The sequence below is a fragment of the Alligator sinensis genome, unplaced genomic scaffold, assembly GCF_000455745.1.
Source record: "Alligator sinensis unplaced genomic scaffold, ASM45574v1 scaffold170_2, whole genome shotgun sequence".
Lineage (NCBI taxonomy): Eukaryota > Metazoa > Chordata > Crocodylia > Alligatoridae > Alligator > Alligator sinensis.
Window position 1 is genome coordinate 674,836 of NW_005842290.1, and position 15,187 is coordinate 690,022.

General features: G+C 43.6%; 1 protein-coding gene across 1 annotated transcript in view; it reads right to left on the bottom strand.

Annotated features, from left to right (window-relative positions):
- KIAA0355 (KIAA0355 ortholog) overlaps positions 1 to 15,128 on the bottom strand; it is a 99,545-nt gene extending 84,417 nt beyond the window's left edge. Inside the window, 1 exon segment of the mRNA XM_025209471.1 lies at positions 14,912 to 15,128. The gene's annotated coding sequence lies outside the window, so the exon portion shown is untranslated.
- Positions 15,129 to 15,187: the final 59 nt, after the last annotated feature.

Sequence of the window (15,187 nt, forward strand, 5' to 3'; positions counted from 1 at the left end):
CCCCCCCCTAGCCCCATCCCATCTTACCTTAGAACGGCTGGCCACTCTGAACCTGATATAACACCCCCCACCACCCTGAAATTTCTGCACTTAGCCTGGGTGAAAATCCTAGTACCATTTGAAAATACTAATTTCTTGCTTTGTAGTTAATAGTTCCCCAAACATATCATATGCAAATTGGGGATGACCACAACAATTCATGTCTTAATTTGGTTAAAAATAAATAAAAAATTAAGCAGTCTCCTAAAACAAAACTGTTCTTGCAAATGCCAATATACAATTGTATACAATTCTAAAAAATGAAGCAGCGATTCTCTGAAAGAAAATCTCACTGAAAAGGGTTTGTTCTAAACTCTTGTGCAAGTAAATTAGTGAACAATTAATAAACAGCTCCAATTTATCTCCCACAAGCATTATCAGCTGATGTCATTGCAATTCTGATGATAATATTCTAATAGCTACTGTCTGTTGAGGAGCACAAAACAGTCACTATAGCCCACCAAAATGGAGGCTTTCTGAATGCTCTGTTGCTGAAAATGTTTTAAGTTAGACAAGTGGGATGTTGTTAACCTCATCTAGAAAGATTACATTTTGAAGGCCAAATATGTGATGAAATAGATGCTACATTAATTTTACAACCCTTTAAAAATGCATTATTGATCACTGCGTTACTGAATACCTCTAAGAGGGTAGAAAATAACAGTGATTTCAAAATAAAACCATTTTGTATTCAATGAGTGGGAAACTACACAGCAGGGAACTCTGATGGCAGTGTTGCCAAATGCACCCATTGTTAAAGACTCTGTAGAGAAGTGATGTGGTCCAGTAAATGATCATTGCACACAAAATGGTTTTATTTTGACACTGCCATTACTTTCTGAAACACTCTAGTAAAAGTCTGAACCTTGGGCTTTCTGTCTTTTCCTATCCTGATACTCCTGCACATCCTCCATTGTCAAACCCTGCCATAGTTTTGTAGAGACTTTGACTTCAGCCAAAATGGTCCTGATCAGGATTTCTTCAATACCCAGCATCTCTCTCTCAGCAACTCCCTAGGCAAAAGTAATTCTCTGCTCTCCTCGTGGTCTTACAGGGTCATATAATGATGCCCCCAGAAAGTCGGAAACCAAAATGAAGCTTATACCTTCTGCTCTGCTCACAAGGCCATAGGGTTAGCATTTTATTTATTTCTATATAGTCCTCCCACTGCTTTGAGAGACTGCATGCCTGCTCATCAAGGATCTTATTTATAGGAGCCTCGAATGATGCATAAAACCTAAATTGAAAAAGCAGCTAGGAAATACAGCCTTAAAGGCTAAGCTGAAAAAAAATCATTAAGCCAGCTGCAAGAATGTTAAAACTGGTGCTATCTATTTTAAGTGTGGCTGAGATGTCCTAGAGTTGTACAGGACAGTTGTACTGTGTCCCTGTGCTGAAACTGGTGATGGGGGTGCTTTAACTGAAGCTTGTTTGATGAGCTTTAGTCAAAGCATGCCCCTGCCGTCACTTTTAAGCAGGGGAGCCACTCTAATTAAAGCCCCCTCCCCATGCCCCCCCCCACACACACTCTCCCAGAGCATATGTATAAATGCCCAAGAACAGCAACTTGCACAACCTGTTGCCAGTGGCAAGAACCCTCCTTTGTTGAAGCTCCTTTACTGCTGAAGGGACCTCTCCCTTCTCCCCAAACCAAACTGAAAACTCACCAAACTGATTTTCACCCATGGGCCAGGAAAGCAGAGTGAAACCATTTTTCATGCAAAAATATCAGGTTACATATGCACAAAGAAAAATATGGCCGTGACATTCTCCTACAGAACAAGTGGTGTTTGGAAACAGACAAGCACCACTTTATTTTTTAACACTAGAAACAATGAATAGTACAAACCCCACATGTACATTTTTATGGATTGTAAGAATTGTGGTTTTAAACAAAAGTTTCAAACAGTATTTAGAAGCATTTAAACTTTCAGCTACTGGAAAACATATTTATAAACAACAAACAGAAGGAAGTCCCAACTACATCATAGTACTTTGTACATTTATGGCATTATTTTAATGGCAACAAATTGGAGTTGTATTATCATTAGGACTAAAAGTGATCAAAATGTGATGGTATTATGCATCAATGCCTTCTCAACCTCTCTAAGACAAAAACCCAATTTTGGAAAAGCTGAAACAATGGTCCTAGTTAGAAGATACCCCCAACATCACTATTCAACCTAGCAAAATCCTCCCATCATTTCAGTATGGTAAATTCTGCTTTGTATTTTGCAACTACTGTTTCATCCTCCCTGTCTAATAAATAAATCGAAAGAGAAGTGATCAGTAAAGTTACTGGTGAACAGCAGTGTGGGAATCACCCAAGCAGTTCTGAGCCCTATAACAGAAGAGATAAATTAGAATTAAGGAGCAAAAACTGTCAAGAAGCCTTGAAGGTCTTTCCTCCTGCATTAAAGTGTGAGGCAGGTTTATTATTAGTAAGAGGAAAGTGCAAGGAAACACAGAGGAGCACAGGAAAAGGAGTGTTAGATGCAGCAAAAAAATAAAATAAATAAGGAGGGGAGAGAAAGAGTGGATTTAGCAAGTGAAGAGAATAACAATGGGATTTCTGTTGGCATCTAATCCAGGTAATTAAATTATCTTTTTAGATCCTCACTATAAACATGCATGGGGTATTCCACTGCATTCTGAACTGTATTCAGTATCCAATCATCTAAAATGACATGGTTGCTAAGAAAATGTAGAGATATCCAGACTTAACTACCATATTGCCTTCTGCACAGAAAAATCTTCCACTGGCTTTTCTTTATGTCTTTCAGATGATTTTGTTGGCACTTCTTTGTCTCCAGTCAGAAATATGTAGATTCCATTTAAGTACACATTCCTTTGTCCAGTTCTTGGACAAAACAGCACATTTTTACTGGTAAGTGTTACTTAGCTACCTCTAATAAAAAATTGCGATCATATTACATGGGAGAAGGGTGAAGTGTTTTAGTACAAAGGCAGCAGGCAGGCACTTCTGTTGCGGACCTTGCAACTGACCACCTGGGCCTGACTCCAGCAAACAGGAATGCAACACAATCCATCTGGACAAGTTGGGTGACTGCAGTTCCAGAAAGAGCTTCATTTAATAATTTGTAGGGGGAACAAGTCTTCATCTTGCAGCAAGCCACAAGTCATCCAAGTTTAATTATATTTGATATACAAAGAAGCTCTTGCCTAATAACGGAGATTTATATTAACAAACAAACCAAACAAACTTATTTTGGCTTATAAAATTGTTAAGATGGTATGTATCTGATACAGGGATCCTTGACAGATATGAATTTGCTGCATGTGTGTTTCAATTACCTTACCCTATGATTAGATCTACCCATCATTTTCAGAAGCCAGAAAGAATAAGGGTGTCATCCAAGGTCATCAGATTTAGATGATTTCAGACCCAATGGTGTTCAAGCAGTCCAACCAATACATAGGACCTAGACTTAAAACACCAGACATTTGTGTGCAGCTCCAGCTGTTTGAGCAAGAGCAAGCGAATGCGAGCAACTTTTTGATATGAAACAACTGGAAGCAACTGTGGCATAAGCTGCCAGGCACACCAGTACCAGCCTTCTCCACCACTACTCTAGGAAGACTTGCTCATGGGATACATAACAAAAAGTTTTAAAATACAAGAGAAAGCAAATACTTAATAGCATCTCCCCCTCACCTAGTAACCTACTGTAACAGGGAGTCAGGGGCTCCTGTTACTTTAAGGGAGGAGCCACAGCAGGGATGTCCCCAAGCGAGGACAGCAGCACATTATAAGCCAGCCATTAGGCCAAAATGAAAACCCCGGTGGGTGGCTGGAGAGCCACCTGCAGGAAGGGGTGTGGCTTTGGAGGCACATAAGGCAAGTGCTTGAAAACAGTCAGTCAGCCTGGCCCTACAGGCAGCAAAGAGTAGCTTGTGTACAGGATGGCTGCAGAGAGGGATTGACTGGCACTCAGGCTGTCCCCAAGATACAAGTACAGCACTAAGGAGGACTTATAGCCTGTGGCGGCAATGACTCAGTGTGGGGACTGATTTAGTTATACAGCCAGTGGGCTTGCATTTTTGTTCTGATTAAGTACCAATAGACCAGGTGTAGCTATAAGAGGTGGAAAGGAAGCCACAGGGATGCCTGAGGGGCACACTACATTTCAACCTCCACCAGGGGCAGGGGTCTAAGACACAGGTGGCCTGAGGCCAAGAGGGCTGAAGCCAGAGCCCAAAGGGGGTGACCAAGGTGGCCAGGGACCATCAAGAGACTGAGACTGAAAAGCCAGGCCAGAGCCAGTGGGCTTAGGCTACTAGTCTACAGGCTGTACAAGGAGTAACTGGCAACTGAGTGACATCTGCGAGGCATGGGCATAGCTGTAGGGGTGGAAGGAGGCCATGAAAAGCCCTTAGGCAACTGGTGTCCTGGGGAAGGGACAGGGCTGGGAGAGCCCCCATTTACTGCTTGAGGGGCAGGTCCGGGATCAGCCAGGTCCAAGAGGGACCCACTGGTCAAAGAATAGATGAAGGCTCACTCTGGGACAGCCTCCCCTTTTACAATCAAATAATCCATCAAGGCATGGCAGCAAAGATTTTGGAAAGAGAGGGTACCCAGGGAAGGGGGGGGGGGGGGGGGCGGGGGGTCGCGGCACGGTGGTAGGAGCTGTGTGGCCACAGCTGCCCATAGGGTCTGGTTGTAAAATCCCAGCTCTAAGCCAGAAATAATATCTTCCAGAAAGGCATCCAGAGTTGATTTGAAGATTCTGAAGATGTTTTACAACATCTAGGCCTTTTTGCAGGATTTAAGAACGCTACAGTAGCAACACACACAGCTCCAACAGTACTAAGAGCACTTCCTATCATTCAAAAGTAAATAAATAATAAACAAACAAACAAACTCCTATGATCTAGAGGACCCCTACCAGCCCTCAGCTAAAAGTATGGTCACTCTGATATGGAAGAGAATTGGGTGGAGTACAAAAGAGCCTAAGGCACCTCACTAACGTATGTGCAGGAGTGTAATTGGTGGGGGGGGGGGGGGGGGTGAATCACTTTCTGGTACACATTTTTCTAAACTGACAACATGCTCAGTGTTTAATCAAATGTCAAAGAAGGGAAGCCATCCCAGAAACTAAAATGGGAAAAAAAAAATCTTTCCTACGATGCCTTCAAAGGAAAAGAACCCCCCCACACACACTGTCTTTTCCCTGAAACATCTCACTAAATCTTGTGTGTTGACTACAAATTTACTCTGTCATACCAATCTGTCACCACAAAAATGTGACATTCCTATACAAAAACAAAACATGTATCATTAGTGGTTTAGAACAGATTTCATATCCAGCAACATCTGCAGAGCAATAGATTTCACTTAACCATACTAAAATCTTTTTTAGCCACAAAACCAAACAATAGATTCATTTCAAAATAGTACAGGTCAAATGTAGTACCTTTCCACAAGGATAAAAATAATAAGTGCTTATGACCAAGGATCACCACAATACATCATTTTCAATCCCCAAACCCCTAAATCATATTTATTTTAAAGACTAACTATTAACGATCATATGAAAAAATAAGACATTACTATTAGTGTGGATAACATGGATTTGCAAAATGCACCTGCTAAGGAAAGTGCTCAAATATATTTAAGTGAATTTGAATTTAGCACAAACATTTAACTTGTTTTTCACAATTTTGTACCAAATTTGCTAGTTACCAAATGCATTGGTTTAAACAACTGACTCATTCTTTGCAGTCCTCCCCCACTTTGAGCCTGAAATGAGGCCAAAATACTGACTTTAACATCATAATCTTCTGCACTGAAAATGACTGGGATGTTGAAACAAAATAAAATTAAAAGAGAATTGAATAAGGCTGGTAAGAGAGAAACTTTTATATCCCCAATAGCTGCAAAACAGATATAGAAAGATAGTACTATCTTTGAAATGGAGTTCCTTTCCATAAAGGCTCATGCAGCACCATGCACACTGTACACATCTGTAAGCAATTTGTAAGCAATGCATTTGTAACCAATGTAAGCATTTATTATTTAGATGTTTTAAACTGGACATTTTTTTCCTCAATTTGCTCTAGCATGGGAACCCTCTCTGAATACATACATACAGACACTTCAAATACCCTGTGGAAAGGTTGGACTACTAATATATTTTCATTTTGGAAATGCAACTCAACACCAACCTAACTCTCTACTTTGATATGAGCATATAGCAGTTTTTGCTCAAGAATGTGAGTGCAAGCTGCAGTACCATTAACATTTCCAGTGTTTCAGCTGTATCGTAATTGGTCTACCTAGAATGAGTAGTCTGTGAGCTCAGAAAGGGAATTTGCTTATTCTTCACTGAAAAGTGGCATAAATAAAAATTACGTAATGTAGCCTAAGTTTGTTCTTTAGAGGCAAATAGTTGTTCAATATGCATTAAATCATTTGCTTCTCTGATCAGATTACCAACAGTGGAGGAACCTGGATGAAAAATTCAGTTATAGTAACAAAGAACTTAACTGAGGTAGCAGAGAATTTTAGTCATCCACACACCTTGCACGCAAAAATAAAAGTCAGTATGTGCTGGTTTACTTCCAAAACAATCTTGTTTCTTATGCAAAATGAGATACTTTTTCCTTCTTCAAAATGACCAGCAAATGTTGAGCTATCCTGTGCAGGTCTCAAGTATCAATTAACAAGCACGCTTAAAAAAGGGTTCTTCTGAATGCATTTAATAAGTTTTTTGCTTTGCCTAAAGATGCACTGTGTTTTTAGAATGTTTGACTATTCTTTCCATCATCTAATACAGCTTGCGTATATTGCCAGCTTGTAAAGGTCTGCTTCTTTTAAGGAAGACAAACAAAAGAGCTATTAGCTTATTATATAAACAAAAGCAAAATTCACTGCTCCTCCAAATACAGGCTGACATAAACACTGACATAACTTTAACTGTAGTCTGCAGATCAGCCAGTCTCAACCAGAGTGCCATGGCATCCTGGGCTCTGGCCAGATTCTTCCAAGAGGGTACTGAAATGTGAGGAAATACGCAGTCCCTACCTGGCTGATCCACCACCCCCACAGCCTAGCCCCCTCTGCAGGGAGATAAGCCCTGTAATACATAAATTTGTTTTTGACAGTGTGCCACAACTCGCAAAAGTTACAGAGGGGAGGGTTGAGTCCAATGAGGGGTGCCTCAAGTCCAGAAAGGTAGAAATCTATTTCTCTAGACACTTTATTATGATACCATGCAACAAGCAATGACAACTCCATAGCAAGTTTGAACAATTCAGAACTCCTCCAGTCTAACTAACCTGCAAACTAGGGGCATGAAGACATCATTTAACTCGGGTGGGCAAAATACAGCCCACAGGCTGGATTCGGCCCACAAGGTCATTAGAAAATTAATATTTCTCTGCCCTTGGTTCCTGTCAGAAACCTGGTCCTGTAGGACCCAGGGGAAGCCCAGTGGGTTCCCACAACAGCAGGGCCCACCAGGCCCTGCCGGAAGCCCCAGTAGGGGCTTCTGGCCTGGAACCATGCAGCTTCCCTGAGCCAGAACCGCAGGTAAGGGGATGGGGAGGGAGGGAGGAAGGGCAGGGAAGGAGCCCAGGGAAAAGCTGAGCACGGTGCGGGGGAAGTGGCCCCTCTCCCACCCTGTGGCCGGTGCCCCGCATTACAGCCACTCGCAGTCCGCCTGGGGCTGCCTGTACCTGCTCCAGACAGCCCTGTGTGGGGTGCGAGCAGCTGCAGCAGAGAGCGCTGGCCACGGGGTGGACGAGGGTCCATTTTTCTCCCCCACCCCCGCGTTCAGCTTTTCCCCGGGCTCCTTCCCTGCTCCTTTCCGGCCCAGAGGAAAGCAGCCCTTCCCTGCCCTGTGGTCGACGCTCCCTGCTGCAGGCACTTGCAGCCCGCTCGGGGCTGTCTGGAGCAGGCACAGGCAGCCCCAGGTGGGCTGTGAACGGCTGCAGCATGGGGCGCTGACCATGGGGCGGGCGAGGGGCGACTCCCCCCCGCACTAAGCACCACCTTGAAACCCAGCCCCACTGCCAGCCTGGGCTCCACGTGGTGACAGCAGCTTCAGCCCCCTCACTTGCTGCACTGGGCAGCGTTTGCCACGGCCGCCTGCGGGCTGCCCAGTGCGCGCTCTGGGCGGGCAGCAGCAGCCAACACTGCCTGGCACAGCACGCCGGTGTGGGGGATGGGCACAACTGCTGCCACCATGCACAGCCCTGACGGGCGAGCCCGAAGCCCAGGCTGGCAGCAGGGGCAGGTTACAAGCTGGTGCTGAGCAAAGCGAAAAGCAGCCCCTCACTGGCCCCATGGCCAGCACCCTACACTATAGCTGCTTGCAGCCCACATGGGGCTTGCCTGTGCCTGCTCAGGACAACCCTGTGTGGGCTGCGAGCAACTGAAGAAGGGAGCGCCGGCCATAGGCCAGGCGAGGGGCCACTTTTCCCCACGCTCAGCATCAGCTTCTTCCCCGCCAGCAAGCAGGGGGTTGGGGCTATGCGCTGCCCCCTGCCTGTACCACCAGGCTGGGGAGCCAGCAGGAGCACGGGGCCCGCACCAGTGTCCCAGGACCAGTGCCAGCAGGGCCCAGAGCAGGGTGGCCGGAGCACAGGGTCCTAGCTGGCAGGGGCTCCATGGAGCTGGGCCAGCTTCCCCCTCTCCCTGCTGGTGCAGCCCAGCCCAGCCCCACAGACTCCTGCCAGCCTGTGCCTCACTTTGGGTTCCACCGGTGCTGGCCCTGGGACATGGGACCAAAGACATTGGGACACTGGTCCCAAGATGGTGACCAGGAGGGGGGAGTACCTGTCAAGGGGCAGGGCTACCCATGCAGCCCTCGACAGCCTGCCAAAACTGGGTAAGCGGCTCTCTGCCCGAAATAACTGCCCGCCCCTGGTTTAACTGGTGAATACAGTGATAACTAATGATTTTACCAGTTATCCTTTAGCTCCAGGCAGGTGTAATCTGGCAGGGAGGGAGGGAGAAAGGGAAACCCACAGTGTGCCAACAGGAATCAGAAGGCAGCATAGCTGCCGGAAGGGAGGAGCCAGAGGGCAGGGAGGGGAGATGGGGATTAGTACCCATAGCCTAACAGGAAAACAGAGAGCAGCCTAATGACTCATCAATTAAGCAATTAGCTGCTCCTTCACAGGTGCTCCCTCTCTCCTAGGGCAGGGCTTCACCTGGGCTGTGTTGTCTGGCTGGGCTTGCCTCCTTCCTCCTCCCCAGGAAGTCAGAGCAGTTCCCAGCAGCAGCAGTGTCTAGGCTGCTGTGTTATCGGTTAAACATTTGATTGATACAATTAGACCAGGTTAAACGAATGTGTGTTAAATGATATTTACATCCCTACTGCAAACCATGTTTAGGCAAAGGATGAGAAGGCGCTGAGATAATTAAGATGGCAAACATTTTCTCAGGCATTTTCCACCTGCAATCTGCTGCTGTCCATCCCTTGGTAAGCATAGCTGCCCAACTATGGGTTACAGAGCTGCAACTACTTTTAGAGTACTTTTGCTTGATGTAAATAATAAATCTAAATACTTAAGCAGGGGAAAAAAAGCACAAGTCCCAGTATGTATTAATATTGCCCTAGAGAGATGCATGCAAAACCTATAAAAGTAATGCTTAGACCTGGAGAATACTTACTTCCCAATACTTTTCTTTCTTCTGTTTCATACAGCTCAGCTGGTGTGAGGTTTGCTTCAGAGGACATTTTTTAAATACTCCTGAAAAGAGAGTCCATTTTTTTTTTTCATGCCCTTTGGGTTTTGATTCAGGACTGTCCTTTGCCCATGCAGAAGAACTGTGTTTCCTCTGATCTTTTTGGTCTTAGTTTCTACAGCCCTTGAAACTGAAGGTTGTTTTCAACAAGAACATGTTGCTTCTGTGCTTCTCTTTTGGTCTGTCCTTTCTGGTTGCTACAGCTTTCCTATATTCTAGTTTTCCACTTGGCTCAATTTCAACTGGAATATCTGGTGCCCTGATGATTAGATTGGCAAACTCTTTAGCTGGTTTTAAAAGGTGCTTTTTTTAAGCTTTGACTTCCACTTCGACATGAGGTATAGAGGGTTATAAACATCAGAGACTTAGTCACAGGTTTCCCTGGAGTGAGCTCAAGATAATCGGGTGTTATGATTTATTTATTTCTGGGAAAGTTCAAATGCCTTCTTATTCTCCAGCTATATTCTTCCAAGACACGACTACCTGAAGTCTAGGATCAACAGCATTTATTAAATAGGAACTAGTTGAAAAAGGAAACTTGCAGAGACTATTTCTCTTAGCACAGCGTACCAAAGTGAATTACCCTTACTCCTGTTCTGGGAATTCTTGGTACTGTCCAAAAACCTACAGACAGACTAAGTGTAGTATCAGGATGACATACCCTACTTAAAAATAAGCCATCTTTTGTACCAGCTTCGCTTTCCGAATGGATTCAAGATATAATGCACTACAGTGAGCTAGTAATGAAATGACAAAGGCGTGAATCACAGTAGTGATGTCTTCACTGAAAGAAAAAGATCACTGTGGCTCTTTCTACCCTCCTCCTACTCCTTGGCCATGGGAAGAAACTTTGGCATTCCACATATCTCTTTTTAAAGAGTCCCCAAGATACAGCATGTTAGAAGAGAGCATTCGAGATGCGTATCATTTTGATGTGATAAGGAAAAGATAAGCTTGCTCCTAATAACAAGTTGGCAAAAGATATAATCAAACAGCAACAACAGTACTCTTCTCTTTCCTGATTATTCCAAAATACATCAGCTGCAGCCCACAGGGAATATTCCCTATTCCATACTATTGTGATGTGAGCTTTGAGTGTACTTCTGAATAACGAGAGTCACTGGTACAATACTGGAATTAGGAATTTAATCAACATCCTTCCATCACACAACTAACTAATGTGTTAGCCAGGTTTTCGTGAGAAATCATAATGCTACAATGTAATGCTAAAGGAAAAAAAATCCTAAAGCAATTTATCCAAAACCCCGAGGAAAAGGATATTACAGGTCGCCTAGTTGTCTGAAGTCATCTGAATTCTCCAGACAATCAATGTTCTCCAAACTTACCCTACAGACATATTTACAAAATGAGGAAGATTAGTATCACACAAATACCACAGTGAAAAGCAACCAAAGGAAATGGAGACAAACTTCAGAAAAAACAATTATACCTATCCAAAAACACAAGAAAATCCAACAAGCAATTGGAACAGCAACAAACAAGAACAGAAACCCACAAGAAAGGCTGTCCACATTCCAAACAACACAAATTATGTTGAACTTTCGCTAAATTTGAAAACACAAAGCTGTAATTTCAGGGAGTGAGCAGTAAGCCTAACCTAAAAGAACAACGTTGTTTTAAAAACCAGATAGCCAGGAAATGAAAATTAAGATTACAATTTAAGAGTACTTTTAACACATCTTTCCTGGTTTTTCTCCCTCCAGCTCCTGAAACATTGGGTGACCTTAAAGTTTTTTCTTGAACATTTTTACTAATATGTAAAAATGTTAATTTTTAAAAGGGCACCCCACTACATCCCAAGGACTTCTCAAAGCTTTTATTTTTAAGTATTTTGGCCTAATATTTATTCAGTCAATACTATGGTGCTCTCTCTTTTGAGAGGTTTTTATTAGCAGGGACATTTTTTGCCTTCTCCAGAATTATTTCTTGAAAACAGAAGGCCAAGCATACTACATATAAATCTCAAAAAATATTTAGACTAGTATAAGTGAGTATTCTGACCAACTCTTCTATGTTTCGTTTGATCGCAGCTCATGTACTGTGAATAGTACACATATCACAGTTTGAAAGTTTACATCCCACTGCAGACCATTTTGTGTATATATATGAGACTTAGAAGCCCAACCACAAGCTTCTGCTATTTCCACTCCAAATATACAGGGACTCTTCTCTCTCTCTGTCTCTCTTACACACCTTTAGAAGTTCTTCAGCATCAAATACAGCAGCTTTTTCCTTTCATCCCCCCCACACTTTAACAACCACTTCTTCATAACCTTAATAAAAACCTTATACAATAGGCAGCATACCCCAAGCTTGCACTATACATCCCACAGCATCAAACCTCAGTGAGTATAATAGAACAATACAACTTTTGTATTTCTAGAGTGACCAAGTCATTTCTAAGGCTCCTGGCACACATCCATTTAATGGCACAATGGGATCTGATCCCCACCCCCACAACATGGATGGCAGGGATCAGATCCCACTACACCACTACAACTTGCCAGTGCAAGGGGAACCAGGTCCAGCCAGGGCTGACGGTCAGTGGGGTATGGGGCTGGAGGCAACAATCAGCTGACTCTGGTCTGCCCCAGACCATACCAGGGCCATTTCAAAACCCCACCATGGTGAGCTGACAATTAGCTGATTGTCAGCCTTGGCTGGGGCAGCTCCAGGTGCAGTTTGAGACAGAGATAATTCAGGCCAGCCTGAAAAATCAGATGTTTGTCAATCCCCCAACATGCCTAGAAGCTGTGGCCAGGCTGCCAGGTGTGGGGGATGAGACACTGCAGACTTGGGGAAGAGACCTGCCAGAAGCCTCCGATTCCCCCATACCCCAGAAGCCCAGCCATGGCTGCCAGGCTCAGGGTAAGAAGTCCCTGGTGGGGAAGCCCACCTCAGTGGGCTCTTCAAAAGTTCCCTATGTCAGGACCCAAGGTGCAGGTCAGGGGCAGCCGGAAGCTCCTGGCTAAGCATTAGGATCTGTCATGTGTCGGCTACATGCCACATGTCCAATACAAGTGCAATACAAATGAGTCACAAAGATGTTATATGTTGTGTGTGAAATATCTTTGTGGCATGTCTGCGATATATTATCACACCATAATATGTTTTTAAATGTGTAGTTGGGTTATTTATGGTGCAATTAACACCGTAATAATGTCCTAAATGTAATGTATGCCAGGCAGGGTCCTAAGACATGTCATTTTTTTTTTTTTTAACCTTCCATGAAACGAAAAAGAAAACACCTCTCTCTCTCTTTAAATACAAGAGATTTTTTCCAATTTGCTTCAAGTTTATCAAAATTTATTATTAGAGTTGTTCTTTTCTAAGACAGCCATCATAAAAAGGGTTTTCATAAATTTCTCTGGTATCTCATCACTGTAATTCAATAGTCAACCTGCAGAGTAGAATTTCTGGATAGAAGCATTATTCCAACAGCCCCTTTAGAAAAGGAGAGCAGTTAAGACACTATTGCAGCAGAAGCCAACAAAAACCACAACCCCTATATACATGAAATTATGTACAAGTAATGTATATAAACAAGAAAAAAAAAAGGAAGGAAAAAAGGAACAATAAGACAATTGGTAGCTTCATATAAGCCTAGAGACCACCTCCACCTTGCAAATTTTACAACTGTAAAAAAGTTAGCGTCCAGCCAGGCAAGATTCTTGTGTTTACTTAAATAGCATTACTTGCAGCCTAGATATCATTTTATTGTGTAAGAAATGCTATGATCAAAACCTTAGATTTTATAAAGTCCTATCACTTGCCCTCTGACCCACCAAACTGTTTCTTTATGGTATTGACCATAACATTTAAGGTCTTGTCCTGACTAACATCCAACTCTAGGAATAAAAAAAAATAAAAAAATAAAAAAAATCTACCTGCCTATAATTAACATTAGAAGACAATCTCTGATCCTTGCCCCAAGATGTTATGCAGCATGGCTATGCACTGTTGAAGATTTACGACATGTCACCTGAGAGGCCTGTATTTCCATGGTAAATTAATTTATCTGTGTGTAGCTTGTAAAACACCTTGAGATCTCTTCAAATACAGAGGAACTTTATATATGATCATATTACTATCATTCCTGATGTGTGTAGCTACTTGGAATAGGACACCATATTCAGCACCTTTTGATATGCTGTCATGAGCAGTATTTCTAACATCCTCATCTCACTTCTCACTGCACCAGAAACTGTCACAAACAACCTCCTGGTTAGTCTGCTGCCACACTGTAGATCGGCAGCTTCACTGTCCATATTTTTCCACAGAACATCTATTTTGTTTCACAGGGAACAAGTAGAAAAAGAGACACGTCCACTGCAACCTGTAAAGGGAAGCTTGGGCACGTAGCTTATAGGACAGGAAAAGTATGTTTTCTGTGATATGCAGCAGAGGAAAAAAAATGAGGACCGCTGGTGCATGTTAAGCAGGAGAGGAAAACGTGTTGCCGAGTAATAGACATTTGGGGAAAAGAAAAAATTGCTGAAATTTGGAAACAAACACAGGAACAGTACACAGAGATGAAGCGCGTGGCATACAGCTTCTGGAAAGGATGCAAATCAATTATTTCAGTGCATCTCAAAAACTGAAGAAATTTAGATGATTTTGAAAATGTATCATACACTGGTAATTTTTTCTATTCCTTTTGAACCACAGACCAAAAATGTTGAACCTCTCAAAACACTGTGGCTAGCCCGACTCCTGCGCACAACACTTCTAGTTTCCAAGCCCCCCTGCTTGTCCTGATTCAAAACTACAAACAACAAAATGCCGATACGAAAAAACAATTTTTCAGTATTTCTGGCCTACGCAGCAGCACCACAACGATGCTTTTGGGAGGTTATTCCCGCCGAGCTCCTCACACCCCAGGGGCTCTGGCATTTTTCCCGTCACCTACGGCCGACACCCCGTTGACCTGTCACGGTTTTCAATTCACTTGGACGTTTAACAAAGTGGAAGCAGAAAAAGAAAGGCTGGCGACAGGGCTCCGCAGTTTTTTGGGCACAAAGCTGGGAAGAACGGCAGAGGAGCAAGGTCTCTTCCAGCTTCAGCAAAAAAACTGCAAGCCGGGGCTACGTTTATGTTTTCACAGACAGCCTTCACGCCTCGCACCTACGCACTTACTTCACCTACCGGGCCGCAGCGTCCTTTATCTGCCGGCTACAAGTCACGCCACACCCTGGTATCTAGAGACACCCGGGCCAAGCTCTTCCACCGCCCGCAGTTGATAGTGTCCCTCGTGAGGCAACAACTCGCTCAACGCAGCTGGCAAACTTGCACCCAGCCCTAGCACCCGGTCTTCTTCCTTCGGAGGACTGTGCTCGCTGAAGGCAACTGAAAAGGTGCCTTGAACCCAAGGGGGGGATTTTTTTTTTTTTGATTTTTTTTTTTTAAACAGAC